Source organism: Sebastes fasciatus, chromosome 21, assembly GCF_043250625.1.
Source record: "Sebastes fasciatus isolate fSebFas1 chromosome 21, fSebFas1.pri, whole genome shotgun sequence".
Classification (NCBI taxonomy): Eukaryota; Metazoa; Chordata; class Actinopteri; order Perciformes; family Sebastidae; genus Sebastes; species Sebastes fasciatus.
In genome coordinates this window covers 26,146,053-26,164,802 of record NC_133815.1, presented here as the reverse complement: position 1 = coordinate 26,164,802, position 18,750 = coordinate 26,146,053, and the positions used below count along the sequence as shown (strand labels likewise).

General features: G+C 42.7%; 1 long non-coding RNA gene across 2 annotated transcripts; it reads right to left on the bottom strand.

Moving 5' to 3' along the window:
* Positions 1–591: 591 nt before the first annotated feature.
* LOC141759950 (uncharacterized) lies at positions 592–12,798 on the bottom strand. Of its 2 annotated transcripts, none has more exons than XR_012592235.1 (4): positions 12,215–12,798; positions 11,267–11,366; positions 8,568–8,713; positions 592–625 (listed from the first exon to the last, which is right to left on the bottom strand). It is a non-coding gene; the product is annotated as an uncharacterized LOC141759950 (long non-coding RNA). The 2 variants fall into 2 exon arrangements; XR_012592236.1 differs by lacking the exon at positions 592–625 and adding an exon at positions 4,266–4,359.
* Between the last annotated feature and the right edge of the window lie 5,952 nt (positions 12,799–18,750).

The following is an 18,750-nucleotide window of genomic DNA, read 5'->3' as shown; positions in this document are numbered from 1 at the left end:
AGACTTGTTAACTTGTAACATAGGGGATTAAGATGGGGTTTTCCAGTTATCCTGGCTCGGTTTAGTCTTGACTCGGTTTCATGAAAGCAGTGGCACATCAGTTACCATGGAGATGTACTGTGTGCAGCTAGCCTGCTCCAGACCAGGCTAACTAACATACAGGCTTGATTAATCCAGATGTTTTCTCTGTTCATTCAGCAGTCACTCCGATCAGAAACCAGTGTGTGTTTTTTACAGTTAGTCCATGATCTTATGTATGTATTTTGCCTTATTTTTATTAGCCTGCATTGAATTACCATATTTTAATGCAGGCTAATACAAATACATACTTAACTGAATACATACCATCGTTCATCTAAGTACTGTTATTTTAACATTGTGATCATCATTCATTTTTATTTTTATAATCATCCATGTGATGGTTTGATGAATATATTATTGATTAGAAATTGCTGATAAAGTTCACTGGACCAGTAACTATATAGTGTACTGTACATTATATAGTGTATATATACATGTCTATATATTGTACTGTATATTATATTATATAGTATATTCATGAAACAACAGGGAGAGGACACCACGATGCTTGTTGACCTTTTATTGTTCTTGGATCACTGGTCTGCTGGGAGAGAAAGAAATATCAATGATTAATACATTGTGTTACTGTGTATACTTGCAGTGCACATTGAAATACATTATGGACTAAATAAGTATTTCCACTACACTGACATGTAAGCTACATCCACCGTTCCTTCTTTCTTTCTGTATAAATAATGGTAGTAATGGGGCAGACCATGCACAATTCCTGCTGTGCTAATTAATGTCTTTTAAAGAATTCACAAACTGTCAGATGCCTGTAGGCATACAGCACACACTTAAAAAAGCAAATATAGTTTGCAGAGGTGCAAATATCAATGAAAAAAAGTCCACGTTTAAAATCACAAAAAAAAAAACCTGCAGGACCTGGAGCAAGATATGGAGATAAAAAGAAAGACATGGGGGAATTAGAAAGAGAAGTAAGTGATCATATTCCACTGTACACTGTAAGCATGTATGCAACATGTATTGTCAATTGTGATGATGTATTAATCATCATTATATAATATAATAAAATATAATTATAATTTAAAAAAAAATATATATATATATAGTGTTGTATTCTAGCATTGTGGATTAGTGGTTGTATTTAATCTTCATGGTAAATATATTAACTTCCGCCGCTCACTTTTAAGAAGAAGTGACAGTAACTCCTTGAATGGTATCATTGTGACGGTTTCAGTTAAAGGGACTGTTTGTAACTTCTGATGGTACGTGTCCACAGCCTCCGTGCTTTCCACGCTCCCCATTCATTGTCTATGTAAGCAGCCGCGCAATGCATTCTGGTAGCGTGGCCTCGCGATTCGAGAGACTAGGCGTCACGACGCCCGCTCCTCATTTGCATTAAGTTGAGGGCTCGTCTACTTTTTGCAAATTACGGGCGTCCGACACGACTCGCCGCTTCTCGAAACTCCCGAGGATCTTTTAAAATAAACGTTGTTGATCCAAATTAAAGACAGATTAATCAGCTGCATGGATTATTTCTTGCCTCAAATGTCTTCAGAAACACATTTCAGTGAACTATTTACGTGAAATAAGAGAAGAAAGTTTCCAAACGAGCCTCCAGACTGGTTCCGGTTTGAAAGCTGGGAGCAGCAGCCAACGGCGGGAAAGCGTTCGTCCAATCAGGAGTGCCGAGTGCCTTGTTTCTAGGGACAGCACACCAAGCGTCCAATGCTGGGAAGCGTCGCGTCCCCTCGCGCTAAAAAACGCCCCTGTGGACACGTACCATCACACGTATAAATCATTGTGGGTCGGTGTTCCATGCGCGCTCGCGTGTGTCTACGCTGTTCAGACTCAGACTCCAACACAAACTACAGTGAAGCACCAAAACCTCTTGGTTGTATCTAGTGAAGCCCGTCTGTTAAACAGTGTTGGCCGCGGTCGGAGGACGCGGGGGAGACCGTAGCTTTGGTCTCCAGGACCGGAGTCTCTGCTGTACTCTGCTCCTCTGTCTGCTTGCCTTCACTCACACACCGTGCTTGTTCTCGCTCTTTCGCTCCACTCTCACGTTTATGCGCGCACACTCCACACTGCAGAAGAGTTAGTTTAGCTCTGAGAGTATCTAGTGAATGTACAGTGGACGTTTGTGCAGAAATAACTGCTGCAGCTCCTCCAGACCACCACTGTTTTGAGCGATGCTCGTTCATGTCTATGTAGAGCGAGCACGAGCGCGAGCAACAGGACGCTGACTTTCGTTGACTTAACAGCCACAGGTGTCACTGTTAACAAGACATTTCTGATTCTTACATTGAGTCCCTTTAACAGCAGTGAATGTAACGTTATCTGCTATTTTTCGGTTACTTATGCATTGAGCCGTTCCGCTATCGTCTCCCACATTTTTTTCTCACTGTTTTTTTACAGCAGCTGACGGCCGTGTCACCTTTTCTACATATTATATGTTGAACTTCCTCGTACTCTTCCATTAGTAGATGTTTCTCACTGGGTTTACAGTATGCGGAACGCGTTTACTCCATTTCAGCATCAGTAAATATGGGATCGACCTCGAGTGTGAATGTGTAATGATACCGAGGTCCACTGTTGATTAGGAAGGTAAGTGCACACACACACACACACACACACTGTAATGTATTATAGCAAGACGGTATTGAATACCAATCTGGGCTGGTGTCACACACAGAGCATTAACACTGTTATCAATGCCATCCTCAGTGCCTGTGTGTATGTATACGTGTGTCAATATTTGTGTATTGAGATGGATGGTGTGTGTGTGTGTGTGTGTGTGTGTGTGTGTGTGTGCACATACATGTCTGTATATGTCATGTTGTGAATGTAAGTCTGTGTCTGTAGGGAGGGAGGTGGAGGTAAAAATTAATGTGAAGTGATTTGACAGTGTGTGACTGCAAGTGTGTGTGAGCAGGTGTAGTGACAAAAATGAGAAAGACAAGGAGGAATATAGTGTGTGTGTGTGCGTGCGTGCGTGCATGCGTGTGTGTGTGAGAATGTATCCCAGGATTATCCCCAGGCAGGGTTGTGGTGGGGTGAGGTCCGTTGAGGCCGAGCTGCCGACGATAGTATACCAGCAAGGAAGACGGGCTTACTGTCGGTTTAACACCAGCTATCACACACACACACACACACAATACCGAGGACAGCCGCAGTGTGTGTGCGTGTCATTGTGTGTGCCTGTGCATGTACAGGGACCGTGTGCGTGTGCGTGTGTGTGTGTGTAGATAGGGGAGGGGTGAGTGTCGGGTTGATGGAGGCTACTTGTCACCTGGGAAGGCTGGAGAACAGCCAGAGGGGTTTTTAATTTGTGAATTGGGGGAGAGGAAGGGGAGCAGAGGGGATGTAAAGAAGAGGAAGGGATGGAGTGTTGGACGGTGGATTCAAGTAACAGGGTGATGAGCAGGGGATGTGCAGAAACACCCCAAATCTACAACACGTTTGTTACTCTACCAGCAGAGCTCAATGCTCCTACAAGGAAATCTGTTTACTCCGAAAAGAAAAGAAAAGCATGTAAACAGGGCAGGCATTACCTGTTACCTAACCTAAACTATATGCTATAGACAGATACAGTTATGTAGCCTACATTAACATGATTGCATAGGCTGTGGGTGTGCTAATGTAGCTTGTTAAATAAAAAATAAAATAAAAACATTATTACTGTCTATATTAACTATATATTTTATATATTTTTTAAACAATATATTGAGTTTTTTTCCCTTTTTTCCCCACAAAGGATAGAACACAATCAATACAGATAGCAATACACATTAATCCCCCCCCCCCGACATAAGATAATTACATGAATAAACGTATCATATATGATAACAAAATAACAGTAGTCACAATTACAATTGAAGAAAAAATTAAAAGAAAAAAAAGGAGAAAGTAAAAAAATAATAGAAATAACTATATAACTATAATAATAACTATATTACTGTAAATCCTCAAATAGTGACCAGGGGTTACAGGACTGCCATGTTTATGACAACCTTGAACAGCGCACATGAGACTCAGCATCTCATAATGTGATAGCTGGATCTACATGAAATTTGCCTACCACATTCATGTTCTCCTGAGGATGTACACTGCTGGTTTTAATTAACCATAGGTTTATCTCAAGCACCGCCCTCAGGACACTTTTAATATCTTTAAATCCATTACTGCTAACAATGGCGAGATAAATCAACAACCCTAACCTTATACAAGACTGCATGTTACAGCAGAGCTCCTGAAGAAGGAATGAAATATGTTCCTCGACTCAAATCCTGATGGATAGTATGAGTGAGCAATCTGGGGGGAAAAAAAGCGAGAGAAACTGCGTGTTAATAGGCCATTAAAAGGAAATTTCCCTCCAATTTCCATATAACAAGAACTAATGTTTTCTCAGAGTAAGGGAGAGAAAGAGAGGAGGAGTGAGCATGTGGCACACTGAGTGATGGAATGATATTGCTCTCTCTTTTAGTTCATGCCGGGGTTACCTGCCCCAAAGGCAGCAGCCTTTGATTAGCTTTTTGTCTTACAGCGGAGAAAGCTCCAGCAAAGAGGGGAACATAACTCAAGAAATTTACAGGCACCCGGTGAGAGAAAATAGCTTTGTCTGTGTGCCTCCTCTCTCCCCGGAAAAAGGAAAAACCCAACACTTCATTCCCGGAAATGACAATCAAGATGGCAAGATGGATTTTGTGGATTTCTTTGTTTGCCCTGTTGCTGGATGCTGGCCTGAGGGCAATGTTGCTGATGTCTGTGTATGACTGTTTGTATGTCCAACAGTCTAAATTATTTCTGTTCTTGGAATTAAAATTGCTACTTGTATTTTGGCATCAACATATTTTTATCGGACTGATGTTTACATATTGGTATATTTATTATAGAAATAAACAAAACTGCTGCTAGGACGACTGGTACTTTATATTTAATACAAGTCCTACTGCTTTGTGGCACAAAACAAGATCCACTTACTAACAACTTTTTGTATTAAATACAAAAACCAGGTCCCCCGGGAGATACTGTGGGGGGAGGGCTGCAGGAGTATGGGGTTGAGTGGGTCACTTCTCAAGGCCATCCAATCTTTGTACGCCCGAAGCGAGAGCTGTGTTCGGGTTCTCGGCAGTAAGTCGGACTCGTTTCCGGTGGGGGTTGGCCTCCACCAGAGCTGTGCCTTGTCACCAATCCTGTTCGTGATATTCATGGACAGGATATCGAGGCGTAGTCGTAGGGGGGAGGGTTTGCAGTTCGGTGGGCTGAGGATCTCATCGCTGCTTTTTGCAGTTGATGTTGTCCTGTTGGCATCATCGGCCTGCGACCTCCAGCACTCACTGGATCGGTTCGCAGCCGAGTGTGAAGCGGCCGGGATGAGGATCAGTACCTCTAAATCTGAGGCCATGGTTCTCAGCAGGAAATTGGTGGATTGCCTACCCTGGGTAGGGAATGAGTCCTTACCCCAAGTGAAGGAGTTCAAGTACCTCGGGGTCTTGTTCGTGAATGAGGGGACTATGGAACGTGAGATTGGCCAGAGAATCGGAGCAGCGGGGGGGGGGCGGTATTGCATTCGCTTTACCGCACCGTTGTGACGAAAAGAGAGCTGAGCCGGAAGGCAAAGCTCTCGATCTACCGGTCAGTCTTCGTTCCTGCTCTCATCTATGGTCATGAGGGCTGGGTCATGACCAAAAGAACTAGATCGCGGGTACAAGCGGCCGAAATGGGTTTTCTCAGGAGGGTGTCTGGCGCCTCCCTTAGAGACAGGGTGAGAAGCTCAGTCATCCGTGAGGGACTCGGAGTAGAGCCGCTACTCCTTCGCGTTGAAAGGAGCCAGCTGAGGTGGTTCGGGCATCTGGCAAGGATGCCCCCTGGGCGCCTCCCTAGGGAGGTGTTCCAGGCACGACCAGCTGGGAGGAGGCCACAGGGAAGACCCAGGACTAGATGGAGAGATTATATCTCCACACTGGCCTGGGAACGCCTCGGGATCCCCCAGTCAGAGCTGGTTGATGTGGCCCGGGAAAGGGAAGTTTGGGGTCCCCTGCTGGAGCTGTTGCCCCTCAGACCCGACCCCGGATAAGCTGTTGAAGATGAAGTGAAGATGAAGTGAAGACATTGTGTCTAGGACTAAACACCATCACTAACTATTAATCTTTCCAGTTGTATCTTAATTGTTGACAGTATCAGTGATAGTGATACCTTGATGGTTAAAACCATCATGTTGCATCTTTAACGTTTGATTGAAAAGCACAATATCCAGGTGCCTGTAATGTGACTCTCCACATTTCAGCATCAGTTCTTTGTTGTTGTCGAGGAAAGGCGAAGTGAAGGAAGCCTCTCTTTTCTTCCAAACTCAGATTTAGTTAGAAACGTGTTGATGAAGACCTCGCTCCATTTCAGCATGATGATTCATATCAAAGAGCGAAGCAATAACTCACTCACTACAAAGCGTCTGACAATAACAAAAGCAGACTAGCTCGATGAACACTCCATTTAATTCAGAATCAAAGCTGATGGTGCGAGGGGAAATCGCCAGCCAAACAGCGAGCTGGCGGATTATCCTCTGAGGATTATTAAATTTGCCGGGTGATTCAATTAAATGGGTTTTTATGGTGGAATAAGGGGTGGTGTCAGTACACACCCGCATGAGCGGGCCCTACTCTGGAGTGGAGTGTTGGCTATAAAATGTTGAACCTCACTTGGCTGATGGTTTCGCTGTGCTCTCGTACTCTGGCACTCACACCTGATTTAACTGCAGAGTGCACGGGGGCAGAGCGCGGTGCACGAGTGACTGCACTCCTGCCGGCGAGGCGGGCTGCAACCCTGTGCGGAATTAGCAGTGCACAGTCATGGAGAGGCTCTCAGTCAGGAAGAGAAGTCGAATCAGAGCGAGACGGGTTCAATCACACAAACATGCACATATTCATTCACACGGGTGCAGTAATGCCGGTGGATGCACAAATAGACACTCTTATTGCAGTTATAATGCATTAGCACACACAGGCCAACAAACCGCATTCAATCAAATCAACCACCCTCAACTACAATCACACTGTCGACAGTGTGGAGTGAGATTATTGTAATGCTGTTAATCATTTGGAAACTGAAGTGCATGAGCAATTAGCTAAAGACAGGCCTGCAGTCGCTTTAGGTTTACCGTCCAAAGTACTGTAGTATGCAAGTATATTTACCAAAGTTTTGTACCGTTAAGTATTTACTCTGTTTGACATCTTGCTGTTGTTCCTGTGGAGGTTACATCCATTTAGCAGACACTAAAGGAGACAGGAGGAAAACCAACCCACGGCGTCATGTTATTTACACTAGTCGGCTACTTATCTCTACTTTCCTCTTTCATTATACAAAAGAACTTAATATAGTTTCAGTACTCAGGAGAGTATAAAAATATATCAATAACAAAAGAGACAAATATATTTTGTTTGTATTAAACATACAGATGTTTAGTGTCTTGATAACCTTTTTGTTAGTCAAATTAGAAGGAATTAGTTTCACATATCGCTGCAAAAGGGTACCTCGCGTGGCGGTATCGAACGTCGACGGCTGTGACAAAGTGTTGCAACTTGCAAAATGATCTTTTAAACTGACACACGTGTGATTCATGGTGCAATTCAAACGGGATCAAAAAATAATTTGTCTCTCGCCGTTGACTACCGTACATATTCTTTCCCAAATGAGGTCCCATGGTGGTCCACCGGAAGGGGCGGGACTTCGTCTCTCTTTACAGTGGTAGAGAACTGAAGGTCAAATTTGGAAATTGGGCAATCATCGGACCAACGCGATGTCAATATTGTATTCTGGTTGTTGATTGGTAAGGGAGGACGTCCTCTGTTGGAGCATCTTCTGTGTGGAGTTTGCATGTTCTCCCTGTTGGGTTTTCTCCAGGTTCTCCAGGTTCTCCGGGTTCTCCGGTTCAGTCCTAACTGAAACAGTCTCTCAGTAAAATCTGTGTTACGCTAATGCTCTTTGCAGTTGTTCGCTTCCCAAACTTCTCAGAAAGCTGGAAATCGGGATGTCTGATGACTAAAATCCATAGCCCAGTTAAAAGATGCAGTTGAATATATATATATATGTATATATATATACTGTATATACGTATATTCTTTCTTCTTTTTCTATTATGTTTTTACTTTCTCCTTTTTTTAATTTTAATTTATTTTCTTCACTTGTATTTGTCACAATTGTGTCTGTTATTTTGTTATCATATATGCTAACTTTATTCATGCAATTATCTTACGTCGGGGGGTATTGATGTGTATTGCTGTCTGTATTGATTGTGTTCTATCCTTAGTGGGGAAAAAACTCAATAACTATATATATATATATATATATATATATATATATATATATTAAAAGGCGAGTTGTAAAATGTAACTTAATAGTGGATAAAAGTTTAATTTAAGGGGGCGTTTCTGGCGGAGTCCAACGCTGACTTACTTCCTGGTGTGTCACGTGACAGAAAAAGCCAATTAGTTCAACCACAGACAGACAGTGACTGTCCAGCTTACTTTGAAAAGAAGTCCTTGGTATCTGATGGCAGTCTGGAAATCATCCGAGGCACTCTGATCGTGACATGAATAGCTCTTTTTTATCCCTCTTGCCTCTCAAAAAAGGAGGAGGAGGAACCTCCTCTGCCACTCTGGACCAGCCTCCACTAGCAAAGCAAAGCAAAACATTTAATGAAGTTTAGGCAAAAGGGATTGAAATGCCGGAACACGAGGTGCACGGCTCTTGCTTGCTTGAAGTCCAGGAAATGAAGTTACACCTGCTGACACCACGACGTTTGATCGGGATCAGAGACGTGTGTCAGAGTTTTAGAGTGTTGTCCTGTAAGTCTTTGTCTGTTCACTCACTGTTGAAGAGTGCATTACTGTACTGGGATGTTGATGAGAGTTGTTATGCTGGCTCGCTTCATTCTAGCTTCCCTCTGGGCAGCGGTGCACAACAGGCAGGTTTGACTGCAGCAACAGTGACTGACAGTACTGTAGGCTCACATTGGCTGTAGGGCATGCAGCCATTTGAATTAAAAGTTGGAGCCATACATTCTAGATGAAATATAATGAATGATGCTTTTTTTTCCTCTCTTAATTAGTTCATGGCAATGAATCAAAAATTATTTTGAGCTTTAAAAAGAACTAAAACCGAGCACTTCCTCTAATCAGTAGCCAACAGTAGATCATTCATCACCACGAGGAGAGCAAATACCCCAATTTCCATTTAGAAGCAGTCAAACGGTCGGCTGCTATTTTCCAGAACCTTAAACAGAAAGTTCCATAGTTGTTCAATGAGTTGCGGGTTCCAATGAAAGCCTCTCGAAATGTGGTTGAATGATTGCGTTTTTAAATACTAATAATTCAAGTTGTTAATGCGCCGCTGGTGATTAATAGGATATGAGGATAAAGTGAATCCGGAGAACTGTAGCAGGGAAATGTGATGTGAATAACAAAGAAGGCTTTATTTTGACAATAAGCAGTAAATCCTGGAGAACTGCGGTAATCTGCACGCTTATGATCAACTATCAACTGGTATTGAAAAGTAGTACTGTTTCATCTTTAGCATGTAACGGGGAGCTTATATCAACTGTTCACCAAGACGCTTTAATTGTCAGTGTTCGGAGAAGTACGTAAGTTCATATTACTTGGATTTGCATATTCATTTTGATGATGGGTCGCTCCTTGAGAAAGTTGATTCATTCAAATATCTTGGACTTTGGATTTAACCATGAACTCTCCTTCAAGCCCCACATTGATTTTAGGGTTAGGGTTAGGGTTAGATAACATATGGTTGTCTGAGTTCACTTTATCGCTCAATTCATTGTTTTACATTTCAAGTCAGAAAAAGAATAATATCTCAGTTGATACTACCTATTATTGATTATGCTGACATTGACTATCAAAACACCTCTGACACTTATCTTAGGCCCCTGAATGTTGTATATAATTCTCTTTGTAGATTTGTCTTGAGGTGTCCGTAGAGAACTCACCATTGTTTCATGTATGAATCACTTAATTGGTTGCAGCCTAAATCTAGAAGGCAATTTCACTACCTTCAGTTAATTTTCAAATGTGTTTATTTTAATTGTCCTTCCTATTTTAAATAGTTTTTTTGTTCCATGTAGATCTTCATATCCACTCAGACATAAATGCAACATCCCTTTTTCTTTATCCCACAAATTTTCAAAGAAGTTGGACGCAGGTCATTCCAATACAAAGCTCCATCAGACCGGAATAATCTGTTACATCTTTCCGCTGCTTCAGGACATCTTTTTTTTCTCATCTTAAAACAACCTGTTCATGTTTTTAATTTGTGTGTACTTATGATCCTCAGTTTATTTGTGCTACGGAGAAACTGAAGACAAACTGCTTAAATTGTTCTTTATGCTGATGATGATTTAAAATCTGGTCATTGTATCCAATTTTTCTTGTATAACAGCAGAGGGCTGATGGGGGTCTGGGTGGGAGATGGTGAGCGAGCTGTCTGGATCTGTGTATTTGCTGTGTATGTTTGTTATGTAATGCTGTTTTGTCTGTATGTGTTTTTCTATTTGTGTCTATAGGACACCCTCGAAAATGAGATGCTACATCTCAAGGGGCTATCCTATCCTTTCAAATTCAAGTCATACTTCACTTTCACTCTTCACAAGCGAGGCTGCAGTCTGCTCTGTATTCATTGACATTTTATGAATAATTCATTTATTTTATTTGTCTGAATTTGTCTTATTTTATCAGATTGTTTTCGTTCCGACTTGTGCTGTTCTATTACAAACAGTATGTACAATTACAGGAAACTGGGTTGGGCTGAGGGGCTGCCGCTGCCAAAACACGTAAATCTCACTGCGGACTGTTGGTGAAATTTGGCAGCCCCGTTTCTTATATTGTAGGTCACAGTTGAAACAGGAAGTCAGGCTCCAAACTGGCGTTGGATGATTACAACGGACAGTTTGGGTTGTAAGTTGATCAATAAACTTAATTGAGAAGAGTTTTCTTTTCCATCAAGACATGTTGAACTATCAATCTAGCACACGGCTGCCTCAAGCCCCCCTAAGGAAGGGAAGGATTGGTAACAGGAACATAAGGCTTGTAAACAAAAGCAGAAACCGTAGAGCAGGCTCTATGCAGCCGTGGATTTAGTCAGATTCAAAACAACTGATTGAAACAAACATGAAGATGAGGAAAAGGGACGAAAGTTAAGCAAAGACATTACTTACGAATAATGATGCTTGTTTGATTGTTGATGTGTGAGCAGTAGTGATGACAGCAGCAGCATTCATATTGGTAGTAGAAGTAATGGTTGTGGCACTGGTTATTCTGTAAGTATCCACAGAGGCACAGACACATAATTACATCATTTTTCCTCCTAAGAAACTAAAATACTCTGATGGAAAATGCAAGAATGGCCAATGATGTTTCTCTTTTGGTTGGCAGCAAGTTGCTGTCCCGAGTAACAGGAGTTCAAGGGAGCATTAGAGTTTAGGCTCAGGGAAGTTAACCAGACGTACATTTGCCAAACCAACCAGTAACTCTTAACCAAAATTACAGTTTGACAATGCTTCTGCTTTAAATTGACAGGCAGATTATTGCAATATCCACAATTATGCAGGTGTTTTACATTCCAAGCCTCCAACAAATCAATGTTCAACCAAAACGCAGATTAAACCCCTGTGCTTGGAGTAGAACTGCTACTTCTTTATGTTGAAATGAGCCAGTTGAGTTAGTTCAGCATCTGATCAGGCAACACGTTCTCATCCCAACTCGTCACATACCGCCGCTTTGTCACGCCCCTTAGCTTCACTTTACTTTCGGCATCAAAACCACTATAGTTACCCTTGGCGTCACTTTACAGGTTTAGGAAAGAACTACATGGTTGGGCCTAAAATGACTATGTTTGTACAGTGAAAACGACACTGAACGTTGTGAACACGAGAAATGAAAGAACAAATGATTGTCTCTTTCGCTGTTTAAACTACGTCACCACACTTCCGGCACACTTTCTCGGAGCGTCTACTGCTGCCTTGTATGGGTTTATATTGTAGTTAAAACTGCAGTGTATAGAAATGGAGCAAATATGATTTAAAAATGCTGAATGCCGACAAAGCCTTGGTATTTAAGGTCCTGGGGATGAGAACGGGCTGGATCAGGAGACCCTTTGGACTAACCTGACCCACCAGATGGTTTGTTACACAGAACCATTTGAGAAGCCGTCATTGGAAACTGTTTGGAAAAAGGGCAGGCACTTTCAAAAAAGACTTGGCAGGTGATTGGATGTCAATCAACTCTTGACAAAACCAGTTGGGAGAAATCATCTTTTCCATTGAGAAAAGCCTTCAGTGCCGTTCTTTGCTCTTCTTTCAATGAAGAAAATCCTCTCCAGATCTGATAGAACTGATGACATTGTAGCATCTATGTTAACCTCTTCAGGAGCCACCGTTGTTGTTTAGAACGAACAGTCGCCTCTCTGTTTCATCTCACCCGCCAGGTAACCTCTGGACACTTTCCTGTCAAGGTTTTCCCAAGATGTCCAACTTTGAGGAGACCCCCGGGGCAGACCCAGAACACGCTGGAGGGATTATATATTCCATCTGCCATGGGAGCGCCTTGGGTTCCACCAAGAGAAGTTGGTCAGGGAGAAGGACTACCTCCGGGCTACTGTTGTTAGCCTGCCAAATAAATCAAACATTATTATTTGAAAGCAGCTGGCATCACCTTGTCCAGGTTTTTTTTTGGTGTCTGTAAAAGTGGATGAGAGCATCTTGTTCCATCCTGTACAGGAAACACACACCAGACAGTCAGTTACATTTAAAGCTGCAGTGGGTAGAAATATGATTTAAAAAAGTTATTTTCTTGTAAACAAACAATTTTCATTCAGTTGACTTATTTTGTCCCGTGAGTCGATAGTCAGTGAAGTTAACGTCAACTACGACCGTTGCTGGTTCAAACTCCCCTTTCTCTCCATCTTTTGCTGGCACAGCTAGGTTTTTTGGCACGTTCCCAGCACCAATTGTCAATCAGTGGAATAGCGTGAAACTGTCAGCAGCAATCTGCTCCCCACCATAACACATACAACAGTTATGGGTCTGCTACATAGCGCTAATAGTGGTTAAAAACTCCATGTTATACTTTAATTGCCAAACCAAACTTAACCAAACCAGACTTTTTTTTCTTGTAAAGTTATGACTTTATTCTCGTAATGTTACGACTTTTTTTCTCATAAAGTTATGTCTTTATTTTCGTAATATTAAGACTTTTTTTCTTGTAAAGTTATGACTTTTTTCTCGTAATATTACGACTTTTTTTCTTGTAAAGTTAGGACTTTATTTTTACAATATTACGACTTTTTTCCTCATACAATTCTGACTTTATTCCCGTAATGTTATGACTTTCTTTCTCGTAAAGTTATGACTTTATTCTCGTGATATTATGACTTTTTTCCTGCAAAGTCATGACTTCATTCTCGTAACATTATGACTTTTTTTCTTTAAAAGTTATGTCTTTATTCTCATAATATTAAGATTTTTTTCCTGTAATGTTATGACTTTATTCTCATAATATTACAACTTTTTTTCTCGTAAAGTTATGACTTTATTCTCGAAATCTCAGATTTTTTCCCCTCAATTTGGCCCTAATACTAGATAGATAGAAAGTAATTAGCTCGGCCTAGTTATTTTTTCCTCTGTTCTGTTCTTCTACTTCTGTTTATTTGGCTCAACCACCTGGTCCCATCCTCCCCCACTTTTTTTTGTGAACCTTTGTGATTATTTGAAGAATTGTGTTAATAAATCACCCTTTTTGTTTTCCACCCAAAACAACATCTGATACATAGCACATGAACCCAGGTATCCAATGTCAAAGTCCTGTCCTCTGTACGGGGACTGGCCATTGTTCCGACAGCCCATTGCTCCGAAAATACATACTCTCCATGTTACAAATAGGAGCACATGGCTAATTATCATGCAGAACAACATCATCGGACCTTCCCGTCTCCTTGCCTTGAATGCCTTCGTTGGTTAGGTTGGTTAGGTTTAGGCATGAGGAGTGAGATTAGTTAGGTTTAGTGTAAGAATATCAGGGTAAGCCAACCAGAGGGAGAGTAGGGCGGTACCAAAAAAAACAAACTGTTGCCACCTGGAATGTCCGATGATGTCATTTTGCGTAATAATTAACCATGTGCTTTTGTTTGCAATATTGGGCCATAGGAACAATGGCATGGCCCCCTTTGTACACCTATCCACCTGACGTCCTCCGTATGACTTCTGTGCAGTATAAGGATGTCAACCATCTTTGAAAAAAAACTAAAAAACACAACTGAACATAATCCAAGCCGCAATTGCATTTCCTTCAAAACGTATTAAGCAAATTATACAAAAAGTTTGTCATGGGTGAGGTCTGAAGACTAAGCTTCATTGATTGAAACATCTTTACAAGGGTTTGTGGAGGGAAACATAAGTAACTTACTTAGGTTTTATATGAATCCTTAGTTTGGCCTAATTATTCAAACCAGCTTTATAAACGTGCAGCAGAAAGTGATGTCACCAAAATGTCCATTCATTTGACTTGAATTAGTTCAGAACTATGTAAGAATGGTAGGTCAACTCTGAACCAGGAAGTAGCTCAACTAAATCTAATAAATGTTTACAACACACAAATCATCTTTATTTCAATTTCTATTACAGTACTTTCTAATACAGTAAGTCAAATGGAATCATAAGTGAGGTAATGACTGCGAAAACCTATAAAAAGTCATGTTGTAAAATATAACATTTAATAAGGATGAGAACACAGGCTCAGAGCGTTTGTGAGAAAAAACTGCTCCTGTGTGTCCAAGAGCCTTGGCATAACAATGATATAGAGACAAACATAAGTTGGAGCAGCTGATCTTTTGTCGGAAGGTAACAATAGGGACAATATCACAGAAACATACTAAAGATCTTCAGGCAAGCACAATGAAATCCAATTATAGGAGTATGTAGCTGCTTTTGTTAGTGACAGCTTGCATCTCCACGTCTGCTCAGCTCTGTGCATGCATGTGTGTGTGTGTGTGTGTGTACACCTCATTATGTTTTCATTTTTGGACCACTGACATTAAATGCATCTCCACTGTAAACAAACCTAGTTTTGATGAGTGTTACGGGTGAACTGTGGCACAGGTGAAATGTCTCAGTGCTAATAATCTGCTGCTGTTTGCTTTGTGCAGAGAGTAGGGATGCACCGATAGCACATTTCTTCAGAACGAGTACAAGTACAAATACTTACATTTGGGTATTGCCGATACCGAGTACCGATACCAGTACTTCTCTGTGCCAAAAGACCCTCGTTAACAGCCAGCTGGAGGGTGTGAGCGACACACGGCAGGCTGGGGAGTCCCTCATACGAGGCGGTGCGCCGCGACCGACTCTAGGTCGGCTTGGAAATGCTGGAGGTGAAGGTGGCTTGCGGCCGCAGCTTTACAGCGCTCCCCGTCGGACCTCGCCACACCGTGGACAACGGCCCCCTGCTCCCGGTGCGACTGTCGACCGGGGCGGACTGTCTTCAGAACGTCCGAACTGCGTCGGGCCGTCAGATTGGGGCTCGGCCCACGTAAAGGCGTCAGGGGTCTGCGGCGATGTCGGCAACCCAAGCGGCCCGTCTTGAAAAACGGACCAAGGAGTTCAATGCACCTGCAAGTCATAGCAGAGGGTGCAAGCAAAACCCTGTGGCGCAATGAAAGTGAGGGCCGGTACGCACCGGCGGAGGTGGGATCGCGGCCCAGCGGGGTTGGGCACACCATCGTACAGTGGTATCGGTGCCGTTGTATCGGAGCCGTTTTGCGAGTATGAGTACGAGTTAATGAGCACAGTATCGGACCCGATACCCGATACCGGTATCGGTGCATCCCTAGCAGAGATAGAACATATATGTTCAGACATGTACCTTAAACACAGCGCAACCACATTTTTTCACATTTTATTTTATAGACCCCGAAGACAAATGGGGTTCCAGGTTTGGCTTTGGTTCCATCACCAAAGATAGTTGGCTTCGGCTGTGACAATGCAGTTGTCATGTTGGGTGTTGGGTTGCATTGCAGCCAACCTTAAGCAGCAGAGTTGTCAGCTGTGGACAGCGTAAAATCAGTCCCTCTCCTCAGTGAGCTCAAGGAAACCCTCTGTGGCATCCACAGCCAGTACACCTTTTCTGCGAAGGCCTGCCGTGAGTTCCGATGTCGGGAGAGCCATGGGCAATAAAGCTCTCAAAGCTTGGAAATTCTGGATGGGACGAGGTAGCTGCCTCATACGTCCACAGCACTTGATGCTCCAGTCAGCAACTACCAAGTCACTCAGCTCCATTTTGAAAACCATGCCAGTGTGGCCATGAAGGGCAGAGCCAGCTCCATTCATCTGTCAGGTTGTGCAGCTAATGACCAGGTGTAGTTCCATCATCATGATAATGTCCCTTTCAGTGGGGAATCAAATGGCTCCCTGTCAGATGAGCTCTGTCGCTGACCCTGACAGGAGGCTCGGCACATTCATCAGTCACATCAATAGTGCTTTTCTCTGTTCTCCTCAAACCTGGGCTGAATGAAATCTGAGCATCTCACAGTGAGAGGTGAAACACACACGGTACAGTAGTTATGATGCAGCATGTGTTTAGCTGCGTATCAGCTACGTGTCAGCTGCTGCTGTCAGCCCTTTCTTTCCACATAGAGTTTGACTTTTAATGGCCATTTCATTTCATTATAAATGTCATTTATATTTATTTTAGACAGAGACAGGTTAAGAAATGTGTGGTAATTTGTAAATAATAGTAATAATCCACAATTAAAACTCTGTACTATATTCATTCATGGAGCTCTCCAAGTCACTGCATGTTCTACAACACTGTCCGGCACATATTTCAGAATAAAAGCCTCGTGTTAACAAATGAAGGAATTCTGTCAACAGAAAAAACGCTTGAGGGCTTTTATTTTGAAATGAAAGCAGGAAGTGTTGATTTAAAAATATGTCTTTACTTTTTTTTGAGTCCCTAACATATTCTACAGAAAGAGACATCAAAACTGTAGTAATCTTGCTGGTATGATGTCAATATACTGTCAATAGATCACTTTCACTGTCTGTTGTTGCTGTGAAGCGCGCGGCACGCGTCCAAAATAGGCGAGACCTCTATTCCCTTGTGGGCAGTGTGGCTGCTCTAACCTGTTAACACGGACGCCGAAATAAAAAACAACAGGTAACGCAGCCGCAACGCTCTCCTGACGTTCCTGGTGTGGATCAGGTTTTACTCTCTCTGTCACTCCACTCAGCAGCAGGAAACAAGACACGGGAAACCTCTGTTGGTCTGGAGGAGCTGCAGCATTTTTGCAACATTCACTGATATTCTCAGACCTAAACTAACTCTCTTCTGCTCCGCCGCTCGCTCTTTTTGCCGCCGCTCTCACTCTTGCTTCACCACTCGCTTCCCACGTACACACACGCTGTTCGCACTGGCTCTGCTATTCTCCCACAACACTAGTTTTCCTCCGACGTCGGTCACATTCCTGTTTTGCCAGACGGGCTTCAATAGATATAGCTTTTGTTTTTTTTGTGCTTCTGTGGAGTTTGTGTTGGAGTCTGAGTTGTGGAGGGGGAGGTGGCGTGGGGAGAGGGGGGGGGGGGGGGTGGTTGTTTGTTGCCGTTAGTGGACTCCATTTCTAATCGAACATTAGTTACAGCTAAGGCACTTGCGAACGCACATAATGTCACATCCGTTGGATTTTCCCAGAACATCTGTCCCTAGTTCTTCACATTAAAAGCAGTCTACAGGCTGATAGAAGAAACCCAGAAAGGTTTTAGGTTACGTTACAACCTGTTCACACATTGACAATAAAAAACAATTAGAAGATGTTTATATGTGTAAAAACTTGCATACAGTCCCTTTTACATCTAAAATATGATAATCAATGAATATGTTGAGATACACCCGGAGTTGACACTGTGCTGCTTTGGTATCACAGGTTTCACTTCCCTTATGTCAAAGATTTGAATTGAAAGAGACGGCAGGAGGGACAGGGAGGAGAGAGAGACAATAATAGAAAGACGGAATGAGCGAGAGAGGTAGGAGCTGAGCAGGAGAGAGAGAAACAGAAAGAGAAGAAAAGAGCGGGCGAACTGGAGTGGCAGCCGAAAGCCGGAATGTTTCACTTCAGATTGACACTTCAGTGAGGGCGAGCAAGGTAGAGAGACAGGACGAGGGAAGGGGTGGGGGGGGACTTTTAAAGTAGTATCCTTAGGCGAAGAACAGAGTTAAGTGTTCCCTTGCAGTCTTCAGTGTGGAAATGAATGGTTGACTCTCCTTGAAAAACAGAGTTGCTATGACAACCGGCCCTTTTTCTCCATTTCTCTTTAACCCCCCCCATCTCACACACACACACACACACACACACACACGCGCACACACACACACACACACACACACACACACACACACACACACACACACACACACACATGGGTACACAGGTAGAGTTTTAAGTGTCAGTGTGTTTAAAGTGCAGCAGCAACACAATGGTGGTGAGCAGCAAGAACAGGCTTACCAGGTTTCATCCAAACCAGAACCCGTCCAGGTTTCATCCACCTTATTTTGATACAGCCATTCCAATCTTGCATAAAGCTGTTGTATCATATGAAGAGCAGCCTGCTACACAACACAACAACCCACATTAGCTTTCCTGCTAAAGTCTCCT